Genomic DNA, 12614 nt, shown 5'->3' with positions numbered 1-12614 from the left:
GTTTGGAAGCCAGAATTTTAGAGCATTTCTTTGTAGTACAATGCGGAAAACCCATCGGGTACTGGTGCTTTTGAAGATATAAAGTGTCAATTACTAATAAAACTTCTTCTAGTCTAATCTCAGCTTTTATTGATTCCGCCATGGGCCCTGATTTATTAAAGCTCTCCAAGGCTCCAAGGCTTTTCAAAACATTTGCTTGCAAATAGCAAATGATTTTAAGAAATCCATTCCAGGTTTTCTGGATCACCCAGCTTCACTGGTTAAAGTGTATTCTCTCCAGTCTTAGAGAGCTTTAGTAAATCAGGACCATAGACTCAGTTAAAGCTGGCAGGGTAACACCAGAAAAGAAAAAAAATCGTCTCTCTCAGTATTAAAAGGACCACTTAAACCAAAGATTTTGGAATGTACCTCAGTAAACATAGAACAGACATGTATAGGGGTTAGCTGTATTCTAGCTATTAGGCTTTCGCAAATTAACGGGGTCCGAGAGACCCAGCTTAGGGAACAACACACAACAATAGGGCCAGGTTTATTTGCGTAATAATTCCGTTTAGATCAACGAATATGCTTTTCCACTTGATAATCTAATGAACCATTCAATTCTACTCTCACTTGGTGGGCTTCTTTGTACAGTTGGCTAGATGAATTAGATTTCGTCCTACCATCTAATAGCTCCAGAACATTAGTCAGTTCCTCAATCTTCTGGTTTCTAGCCTTTTTCTGACGTGAAGATAGTTTGATAATAGCTTTACGCAGAGTAGCCTTATGAGTGTCCCAAACTGTAATTGACGACTGTACTGAGGAACTGTTTATATTAAAATATTGAATCAAGGCCAGTTCAATTTCTAGTGATATCAGGAGAGGAAAGCAGTGCATCGTTAAGACGCCAGTGGAATACACCTGACTTAGGGACCAAAGAATTACACTGAATCATCGTTAGAATTTTTCATTTGGAAACTTGGGGCAGAATTTGTTGTTGTACAAAAATATGGTCTATTCTGGTAAAACTACAATGCGTTGCAGAGTAAAATGAGTAGTCTCTAGTGGTGGAGTTAAGATCCCGCTAGACATCAATCCACTGATAACGCATTAATTATTTAGAAAAATCAGATGGCAACCTAGAATCAAATATGGAAGAACCAGAATCTGTTTTAGATGAATAATCAAGTTTGGGGTTAATGATTAAGTTTGAATCCCCCATCATCAACCTTTTGCATGCTTTTCGATTACAGAAAAAGGTGTTTAAAAAATCGCAATTGATGGGAATTAGGAGCGTAATAGTTGATTATGATAAAATCAACATCATACAGTTTGCCCTGAAGAATTAAATAGCGGCCTGTAGGATACGCTAATTCAAAATCACATCAAAAAGGGATAGTTTGATGGAAAGCATTTAGAACTCCCCTTTTCTTTTCCAAAAAGCATGCCTGAAAAATTTGAGGATAAGACTTATGAAGATATTTAGGGCGAGAGGAAACTGAAAACCGTGTTTCCTTTAAGTCTAAAATATGAGCCCGTATAGAAGAGTAACAGTTAAAAACCTTTCTCCTTTTAGAAGGGGAATTTAAACCCTGGACATTGTGAGTCAAAATCATGATGTTATTATCCGCCATGAAAAATAGTGGAATCAGAGCATCTGAACCATGCCAGTATATGAACTTTCTGCAAGATATAATGGCTTCGCCTTCTAGGACCTATAGGACTCATACAAAATAAGGAAATAAAACAATAAAAAAGAACTGGAAACAAATAAACAAAACTTATGGAGGCACCTGCATAAGTGTACCTATATCTGCGTAGGAATACACCGGTCTTGCACATGGAGGACGCCAGAGACTCCCGAGTGTGTGTGGCAAAACTGGCATTGGTCGATTATACACATTTTTATCAAACTAAGAATAGCACCATATAATCAAACAGAAATGCTATCAAAATATTGCAGGAAAAGGCACATAGCAAATGTCGATACTGTAAACCTGCAAAAGGTCTAACTAAATACAGTACATCTGGTGATCAATATAGGTATCTGAAAAATTATCACCAGATACAAACGTCCTCAGGTCTCAGAAAACTGTGGAATAGGGGGGTAGTCCTTTAACTGAAGTGTGTCCATGTTTGCAAACCTTTTCCCATAATGGAGAGAGACGTGGAGGCCACTGGGAAGCAGAAGACGACTGCGCGGGAGAAATAGATGAAGAAGAGCATAATTGTAGATGCTTGAATAGCTCTTGGGCCCCATCTGGGGTAGAGATAGAATGTGAAATGTGTAAATTGAAGCTTGATGGGGAATCCTTACTGATACTTGATATCCAAACGCTGTAAAATCTGAAGAAAAGGTTTAAGAGCTCTCCCTCTTCTGGATCGTCTGTGGTACTAAATCCGAAAAGAATTTCAATATTGCTTTCAATATTGCTTCCTTTGTTTTATAAACGGTAGGCTTGAGAATATTATCTCTTGGGGGCCATCTGCTTTCCTGGGACCCAAAGCATGTTGGACCCTGTCTATTTCTAGCCTCTCTGGTGGGTAATCTGGAAGTGATTCCTGAACCAGTGTCAGCATGAATCCAGGAAAAATCAACAATCAGTTCCTGGGATCCCCCATACGTGCAAATTAGCTCTGCAAAGCATTGCAGCTTGCATATCTTTCTGGAGCGAATTTAAATCTTGCTCATGGTAATCTATCACAATAATAGCATCATCCATTTTCTGTTTTAGAGTATGGATTCTAGTGCCTAGCTCTCTAATTTCTCTGGTCAGGGTTAAAGACAACTTGCCTGTGGCTTGAGAAAGTTCCTGCTGTACAAGTTGCTTGAAGCATTCTAGCAATTCAGCAACCTAGCATGCTGAGCTAGGTTGTGCACTGGGGACAGACATATGGGAGCCGTCGCTGGATGTCTCATCTGCAATGTCTGGCTGAGAAGGAGAAGCAGGCAGTGTGTCAGTCACAGCCTTCACGCCTGCCATCTTCGATCCCTGCCGCGTGGACAGAGCACTCGCGGGAATCCTCGCCTGGGACCAAACTAAGCCCGATTTTCTGCCCATCTGGGTGGCATCGTCACTGGAGGAAGAAATCCAGCCAAGGTAAAAAGACCTGCTGATCCTGTTTGCACTCAGGAGTCACGGAGCTCGATTAAAATGCAGCCATCTTGGATCGTGGCTCACAAGCGCCCCCCACCTACAGATTACTTTATGTGCTTTTACATTTTAAGGTAAGTAAAACTAGTTCCAGTCTGCATCCAAAATGTTACTACTGTAATGACAGTAGAACAGTTTAGATTATGGTTTCTATGCAAGATTTACTCTACCGCTACTGTAATCCCACAGAGCTATATTTCCTAAAAAAAGACATAATTTCAGGCAATAGGGAAAGGGAAGATGCAAGTTAACTGTAAAATACATTCAACATACTGTACATGCATCACTTCTTCCACATCGTGTTCTGAAGGTAAAGTGTATCTGCTGCTATCTAGGGGGCTATTCAAGGGAATGTGGGTAAAAATAAGATCTCACAAAAGTATTGTTAGAAAGCAAAGCAGAATGGAAAATTATTGAAAGGTTCTCCCTCTATTCTTATATACTCACCTTCCTGTTTCTTCATTTCCTAGTGCATCGCTTTATTAAAGCTTACTTCGTGTTGAATTCCTGACCCTCCTGACCCTCTGTGTTACCAGCTCAGTTTGCAGAGACATGCACAGGGTGCAGAATCTAAGCAGCTGCCCCGTCTTCACCAGTGCCTTCAGAGGTGAGGGTGTTGTGCTGCGAGCAACTGCCAGGTTGCAGCCCCTGTGCATGCAGAGGCGGGTGACTGCTGACAGGCAGGAACCAGGTGTGGTACCAGAACAAGGGACAAAGAGTATTCAGACAAGTCAGAGGTCAGGGCAGGCAGAGATCAGGAATAGTCAACAGGGACCTGGAAGCAGAGCCAAAGGAACTCCTTGTTCAGGCAACTTCCTGTTGCCAGCGACTTCCATAAAACGGGGAAGTCATGTGATGAGTCATGTGAGCCACAGACACCAAACCCACCAACAAAGGGAGTGTTGGTGACGAGACAGTCTCAGATGTTGTTCACCTGCCTGCTGACGAGTGGAGTGCATCTGCGGAACACTCTAGCCCTCTGAGGCAAGGGAACAGCTGATCGAGAATCACATGCCCTGGACCAGGAAGTGTGCAGAGAGTTGGTGCTGGTAGAAGGGGAGTGCAAGGTGGGTGAGCCAGAAGGAGGCACAGATGCCCTAGACTTGCAGGGATCTGTGACAGATCGGACCAGATTACTATAAATTTGTGATTCTCTAGTAACCCTTGTTCTTGAGAAGATATACAATGGAGGTATCACTCTACTTCATAAAATCAAGGTTTGCCTGCCCCAGAGATAATACGTAAATACATACCAAGGAACAATAAAGGCTGGGTTTAAGCTGACAAAAGTCAAATTTATAGTTGGTATATTAATACATATGCTAATGACTGAGTGAATATACAAAAACTGCAATTCAAAAAAATATATACACACAGTAATTCAGGCTTTCCCAATCGAACTTGTGAGGAAAAAAAAATGCCTTTTGCTTCATCAGGGGATAAATAGAGACCATTATAGCGACCGTTGTGATAGAATATAAGAATATTTACACTCATTGTACATAAATTGCTCGAAAGCAAAATCACAAAAAACACAAAAAGATGTTAATTAGGTAACTGTGTAGTGAATCATTATTTAGTAAATGAAGTGATGAGATATACGTCAAAGGTGCACAAGAATAGTCAGTGTGAAAAAGAAAGTATGGTATTAGCTTCACCTTATAGTAAAGTGACTATGTTTTCAGATACATAAAGGTAAGTAAGAATAAAGATCAAGATGTTGGTAACAACAGTGTTTAAAGAATATATGTGACTATATTGTAGTACATGTTGACTGAGTATACATGTTAATTGTTAGTGTCAAAGGTTGCAATTTGAGAAAGTTATGTATATGTTATGTATATGTATATAGTTATGTAGGTAATCTGTGTGGCATTAGCTTAGTATTAGAACTTGTTTGTTAGGGGTTAAAAGTGTCACTTTAAAAGGACAAGGGTTCCCTTATACGTACTGAGAAAGATATGGAACACTGTGAGTTTTGTTAAAACAGAACAATATTACAAAAAAGATAAACAATAATACGCATAAGAAGAGGTAACTTATGTCCAAATAAGTTCAATAATCAGATGCCAATAATATAATAGTTGATAAAGGCTTAAAGTATCATAGGCATGTGGACTTTACCCCAAGGAAGATGGAGAGGAGATAATTATTAGTGGGTTAAAAGTGAGTCAGTAGCGGGATATTCAAAAAGACCACTAGAGGGTCATGCAAGGTATTATCTTGCTTTATATTGTGTTGGTAATGCGTGAGAATATTACCAAGGTAAACATGTATATTGCCATGAAGATGCCCAGGGAAGAACAATTACTGAAAAATTAGTATACAACATTTCATTTTTCTGGAGCATCATGGCAGAATGCAGTGGGATGAAGTAATTATTTATCTAGAAAGATCTAAACAACAATGTAGCCAAATTGCTCTTACATACTAGACCAAGGTTGGACAGGATGGATTAACAATAAAGTGTGCCATAAAAGTGATATTCATATGCACATAGTCTGTGATATGACCTTGCAGATGCTGCCCTTGAAGCCGCATTCCCATGACTGGAAAGGTCCCAGTGTGTCCATTTGACCACGGGGACTGAGCCCAAAAAAGACAATCTTCTTGCTGGGAAACAGCATGTACTTCGAGTTTATGAAAAATGATTGTCATTGGAACTTTTTTTAATACATTCATAGCAATTTTCAATACTACATATATATTTTATAGATTTTCCATAATTATTCCTTATTAACCATTTGTACTTTTACAATCTATACTGACCCGATGAATTAGTGTATTGAGTATATCTAATATTATTCTGTAGTAATACAGCTTCATGCCAATCACTATGTATGGCTTTCAACCATCTAAGAATCACTTAGATGTCAATATATCTCGCTACAAGAATACAAATGAACCAATTATGAGTACCTTACTATCTCCTTAAAACATTAATAATTTGTCCTAGTAAACTGCTACTTCTTCTAAAAATATTTTTTAGTATAATCCCATAATGTATTGCTACTAGGATACAATTTAAGAAATACCTTATGTTCTGACCAAGTGTATTATATTTAATACAACCAAGGTAACCCCCCATTCCCTATCCAAGTAAAATCCCTGAAACACTAAGTAAACAATCTAAAATTCCTTTGTTATTTGCTTAACCATCTCTAACTCTTTTTGTACATACCTTTACATTCATTTATGTTCTCACCTCTTATCCTATCTATACCATCCACATATATTACATATACTATCCCACACACAATACCTATAACAAGTACACTTAAAAGAGCACAATACAACATATTGATACAATGTATAATTATCAATTACTCTGCTATATATTTGAACGAATGTATATATGTTTTAATCATGTTATTATATTTTCCTGTACAGTTTGTAAATGTTCCTGTATGTCCCTTGAAGAAGCCTATCGGCGAAACATGTTGGGATACCAGATGTTCTTTCATTATTTCTTGATTAGGGGTTATTATGTCTAGCTAACTGGTCATATTTTCCATGAAAAAATAAGTGGGAAAGCCCAAAAAGCCTACCATATGTTGTTTGCATACTAAAATTGTTATTTGCCACAAACATTTGCCTACAATAAAAATTTTATTTGCTGCAAAAAATACAGCTCTCCTTTGGTCTTTGTATCATTTTAAGTGTTTTTACAGGGGGCGGCTCCACTAAATATCTTCAAGAGGTAGGATTAGAATCACTTCCTAATTATACTTCCAGTTTATTACCCAATTAAAACTGTTTGGTGAGACCCTTGTGCTGAAGAAGAATGGTTTTACTGCAAAACGGCAGAAGGATTACATCCAAATCGTAGTAAATTCTCAATCCTTGGTATCTAAAATCCATAACAACCTTCTTAAAGGTCAGACATGGATGTCAAGAATGGTAGGCATTAGAATTAGAGGTGTTTGCCCACCGCAAAAAAACGCTAGTGGTTAGGAACATTCATGTAATCAGATCTATAGAAAGCAGCCAATCCTGCTGGTAATCTATGAGAAGGGATGGGGGCAAGAATTCCATCTTGAAGGACTGAATGCAAATCCATCTGTTGAACTTTCATTAGGATGGTGTTAGGAGATGTTTATCTGCCCGTCGATTCTGTGCTGTGCACAATTGCAGTATTAAACACGGTTTATTCTGTCCAGCTATGTCATTTGCAGCAGCCAGGAGAACTAAGATAGCAGCAGCCCCTGCTTCCGTTTAGCTGTGGAGCCTGATGTATTTTATCAGTATCCCCTGCACCACTCTGAGAGTCTGTGCACGGCTAAAAAGGATTTTATCATTGGCATTGGCTGCTGGGACTTCATAGCCTCTCTGCTCCCAGTCACCAGTGCCTGTTGTAGCGTTGAGCATGGCTAATCTGTGTTGGATAGTTTAGCTTGGATAGACCTTTGCCTGTGACCCTGACTCTGACTGTGTTTGTCCCTGTGTACTTCATCTGGTGGATGCATTATCTTTTATGATATCAGTCTCTGAATTCTGTTCTTGTCTATTAGAATATTGGTTCTTCTATCTGTGGGCCCTTCTGGTCTTCTGCCAGCCTATCTCCAGACACCATCCTGTCCAAGTCCCGTGGGCAACCAAGTGCTGGGAGACGCAACTAGCGAGGGCTTGCTATAGGTGAGAAGTGTGGTGTTAGATTGGGGGACTGGTGTTTGGCAAGTAGTTGCTGGACTAGGGCCTTACAGATGGAGCACCAGTGTCCTGTTTTCCTGCTTACTAGAAAAAGGATTAGGTAAAATCCCTCAACTTTTTTTATCCACTGGCACTTTTATACTGCATTCTAATGTAGCAGCTCTGTTTGTGTGCACAAGTACAGTCAAGAAAATTTAGGCAATCCCTGCAATAGGAATTTTAATAGGAATAGTAAGAAATTTAGTTTTAGGCTTCTACAGGAATGCAGACGCTGCATCTTTCCTCACTTGAACACTAAGGCCCTGATTCATCAATGAAATGTGCATACGCTGGACGCGTGTACGTTCGCGCGTCCAGCGAGCCGGTTTTCCGCGGTCCGGAACCGAGTGCTAGTACACGTGCCTTTACTTGCCAGCCGGATTAAATTTGCTTGGATGTTATGCACTGATGTGACTTTGTAATCCTCATTATTGTTAATTTCTTCTTTTGTTGCAATGTTTTTGTGCTTGGTTTGTAATGACAGTTTCTGTTGTTTAGCATAGCAAATCTTCTGCAATGTTTTGTCATTTTTTTTAAAACTAATATTCAGACAAATGTCTGCATGCTTTCCACTCCAAACTACTACTTGAACCCCACGTTTGCCTTTGTCCCATTTTCAAAGTCACATATTGGTTTTTGAATGTATTATGTACATATTTATTACTCTGACATTCGCACTCATATTGATTTGCTGCCACACATCTCCTCTGTTCATTTGTGGTAGTGTTATAGGTTTGTTGTCATTGTGCTGTGCTGCCTGATCTTAGCCCTATTGTATACAAACACACTTCCACTTTCTGTCCAAACTGGTTGTCAATTAGTTGTCTAGCTGAGTTGCATACTCATTCTAAAGCTGCGTACACACTTGCAATTTTTGTCGTTGGAAAGGATCTTTCACGATCCTTTCCAACGACAAGGGAGTGCACGATGCATGAACGGTGCTGTACATACAGCACCGTTCATGCTCTATGGAGAGGGGAGGGGGAGAGCGACGGAGCGGCACCCTGCTGCGCGCTCTCCCCTTCCCTTTCATTAGGATCGGCTGTCGTCCATCGTCCGTGGATCCGGCATGTCGGTCGTCCGGACGATGGACGACACCGACTGTACACACGGCAGATTTTCGCCCGATAATTGGCCGATGCCGATTATCGGGCGATAAAAATCTGACGTGTGTACGTAGCTTAACACACCTGATGGTAATGGAAGGAGGTCCAGGTTGCCAAGCACATCAAACCACATTGATTGCCAAGCTCACAAACGGGGTCAAGCACTCTTACATACCAGATAGTATGCTTTATTTATGTGTTTACATGATTCTAATCGTATTAGTCATTTTGTATAGAAAAAAGGGATGTTGATGTACCTCTGGCTCGAGTTACTCTGGAATGTCCCAGGTATCCCCATGGTGCAGGCACAGGTTATGCAGGACGCAGCATGCCATGATGACTCAGGCAGCTTTCCATGGTGCGTATAGGAGCTCACCACCGGGCCGCGCCAAGCACAGAAACCGTGCTTTTAGCAGCCCGATGGTTTGCTCCACAACCCCCCGCCTTTTTTGCAGAGCCTTGTTGTAATTATGCTCTGCTTCAGACCGGGGGTGACGCACAGCTGTCATAAGCCATGGAAGCTGCCCGTATCCTTTGTCAGCTGTAAAAAGACAAACATAATACATGTTAGTTCTTGGTATAAGTAAGTAAGTGTTCCGTGAATGCAGTGTAACACTAGAGTTTTTTTTACAAAGGTTGCTAAGGGTTGTGCTCTTCGGTCACTTTATTGCTTTTTGGTTGTTAGGAGACATTGTTACTACTGACTACCACACTGAAGTACTGTGAGCTGTGAACATTGTAATTATACTAGGGCTTCCGGGAATATCTGAAAGTTAGTTCTTCCCCCATGCGCCCAATATTGTACAATATTTATAAACTTTTTGCTAAATTAGATGTTAGCACAGAATATGAAATATATACAATATAGGTCATGGCCTGGCATTCTGACAATGCGAAGGGACATAGCAACATAATAGGTGTCTTTAGGATTCGACTACTGTTAGTTGTATTACAGTAATGACATTATACATTACCTATTAACCAGCCCTCAGGCATTTCTCCAGAGATGAATTTCTGGTAGGGGGCTGTCTGACGCAGGATACAGGCATCATGGCATGATCCTGGGAAACCTTTGCGTGCACTCATGATTCTCCTGTTGGCATCACAGACTATTTGTACATTCAGTGAATGATATCGCTTCCGGTTGCGAAAGGCGATTTCCTGCAATTTAGGGGCCTGAATGGCCACATGGGTGCAGTTGATGGCCCCCAAAAGATTCGGAAATCCCGCTCGCCTGAAGAAATCAACCTTTACCTTCCTCTGCTCCTGAGCTGTTTGAGGAAAATGAATATTTCATGGGACAAGGTCCACAATGGCATTGATGACCTTCTTAAAAACCCTGGAAACTGTAGGCTGGCTTAGTCCACAAATTAAGGCCAAGGAGGTTTGAAAGGAACCCCTTCCTAAAATATACAGAGTGGCCAGAAGCGTGGTCATTCCTGGCACTGCCTGGCTTCTCCTAGTTTTTGGAGAAATTTTCTCTTCCAGCAAGCTGTCAAGGTCATGGATGACCTGGCGAGACAGGCGGAAACGGCTTTTGACATCCTGGTCACGCAAACTTTCGGCTGCGCTCCAAGAAGATGCGTGGTGCCCGGAGCGTTTGTGAAGCATGAGCTTGCTCCTCTGGTTGCTGTTGTTGCTGCTGCTGCTGCTCTTCTTCTGTTATGACAAGGAAAGTGGTGTTTAATGTCACAACAGCAGTTGTAAAGAGCAACTCTAGTTCCAAATTCGTATCCATGACAACAGCAAACAAAATCCTTGAGCCGGCGCACATTTAAATGAATCCCTATAAATTTTGCACGTGTCTCTAATCATGTTTATAACCACACTCATGTGTAATATGGGTGTTTAATTTCACACATTTGTGGCTCTGGGAGTGGTATGTTTTGTGGTTAGATTTGTGGTGAACCGATCAATCCAAATGAACTTGGGTTAAGCTACGTACACATGGCAGATTTTTATCGCCCGATAATCGGCATCGGCCAATTATCGGGCGAAAATCTTCGTGTGTACAGTCGGTGTCGTCCATCGTCCGGACGACCGACCTGCCGGATCCACGGACGATGGACGACAGCCGATCCTAATGAAAGGGAAGGGGAGAGCGCGCAGCAGGGTGCCGCTCTGTCGCTCTCCCCCCTCCCCTCTCCATAGAGCATGAACGGTGCTGTATGTACAGCATCGTTCATGCATCTTGCAGCCCCTTGTCGTTGGAAAGGATCGTGAAAGATCCTTTCCAACGACAAAAATTGCAAGTGTGTACGCAGCTTAAGAGTCAAGCTCACTCTTTCATTTGTTTTTGTGCTTTCATCACCAGATCACCATCTACAGGAGAAGGTCGTTGATCCACTGCAGAGAAGCCTTGAGGAGAACACAGGTAATTTGGTTTGTGTGTGTGTTCAGCCTTCCAAAAGCTAACTAATAACCTTTGATCTTTCTATATTATATCTATATAGAGATAAGATTTGTTAAGTGTTTTTTGGCAGAGGATTCTGGTGCAGCCTCCCTTTGGGAATGTGTGAGCTTAATGTCAAAAATAATTTTACGTGTGCAAAATATTGGGGACTTTTGATATGTGAAGACTTGTCACCACATTCATTCATTTTGATGTGATATATCATGTGCCTTTGTAGAACATCCATGTCTGCTGGTTTCTGGTTCTGAAGAGTTTTCACGGGCTGCATCCACTGTGGAGGTAGGCAAGAACTGGTCCATTAGTGTTTATTTTGGGATGTGTTTGGGGGAATGAACCTTTCCCAATGTGTTCCATTTTTTTTTTTTTTGTTTGGGATCCCTCAGGTGCAAATTTACCACAAGCAGAAGAGGAGACACCTGAGGTTTCCATAAGTAACCTATGTTTAATGTATAGGATTCAGAAAAAATGTGTCCAACATTTTGTCTAACATTAGTTGATGTTTCAATGTCAGGATGCTGTCTGCATAATGTTATGGTGACCCACAAAGTTATGTGATATTGTAGTAATTTTTTATTTTCCCTTTATAGCAACCAGTGGATGCAGGTGGATTGCATCAACCCAGTGTGGGCAGCCAGCTTCTAAACCTCCCTCAGAGGCTGGTTGGCCATTTTTCTTTCAATCAGTTTATTAGTTTTCAACAGGACAAAAACAAATAGAACAAAAAAAGGAATACAAAGAAAAGGACAAAATGTAAATATAATAGGGGCGAAACCCCCACTTGTATAAGAAAATAGTACAATATTTATGTCGCTTTTCATACATAAACCATGAACAGTATAGAGTGGGGACAACTATATGGGGATCCAAGAAAAACCTGGATAAAACAAGGGGGGGGGGGGATATAATCCGCAAAATAAAGCTTTGAAACTGGGTGAGTGAATATGAGAAATAGTAGGTAAAAATGCACTGTATCAAACAATATTTTTCTCTTAAAAAAAAACAGAAAATATATCAATCATTCAACCATGAGATCTTCGTTGTTATTCTTTTTTACCTTTCCAGGATAAACCTGAGTATGCCAGAGAGACCTCTATTTGGATAACTTATAAATAGGAGGGAAAACCTTGGGGTAAAGGTAGGAATGGGCTTAGGGATACAAGGGAACCTGACTGGACTAATATTCGCCTGTTCTCCTATTCTGAGAACCCGTAAAGCTAATGCAATCTCTTCTGTGCCCTTAATTTCCTGTAGGCTTATGGCCATAGCAATTTG

General features: G+C 40.7%; 2 long non-coding RNA genes across 3 annotated transcripts in view; one reads left to right on the top strand and one right to left on the bottom strand.

The window, feature by feature from the left end:
* LOC140342495 (uncharacterized) overlaps positions 1–3916 on the bottom strand; it is an 82531-nt gene extending 78615 nt beyond the window's left edge. The window contains exon 1 of the long non-coding RNA XR_011923089.1: positions 3582–3916. This is a non-coding gene — a long non-coding RNA (uncharacterized lncRNA). The remainder of the gene's footprint in view (positions 1–3581) is intronic.
* LOC140342496 (uncharacterized) overlaps positions 1–12193 on the top strand; it is a 31617-nt gene extending 19424 nt beyond the window's left edge. The window contains exons 1-3 of one of the 2 annotated variants that reach the window (XR_011923090.1): positions 2863–3208; positions 11244–11303; positions 11560–12193. This is a non-coding gene — a long non-coding RNA (uncharacterized lncRNA). Of the gene's footprint in view, positions 1–2862; positions 3209–11243; positions 11304–11559 lie in introns of those variants that run through there. The other variant, XR_011923091.1, reaches the window with a different exon arrangement.
* The last annotated feature ends 421 nt before the right edge of the window (positions 12194–12614 follow it).

The sequence above is a fragment of the Pyxicephalus adspersus genome, chromosome 12 (assembly GCF_032062135.1).
Source record: "Pyxicephalus adspersus chromosome 12, UCB_Pads_2.0, whole genome shotgun sequence".
Classification (NCBI taxonomy): Eukaryota; Metazoa; Chordata; class Amphibia; order Anura; family Pyxicephalidae; genus Pyxicephalus; species Pyxicephalus adspersus.
Note: the sequence above shows the minus strand (reverse complement) of the source record. Positions and strands in the feature narration are given on the sequence as shown.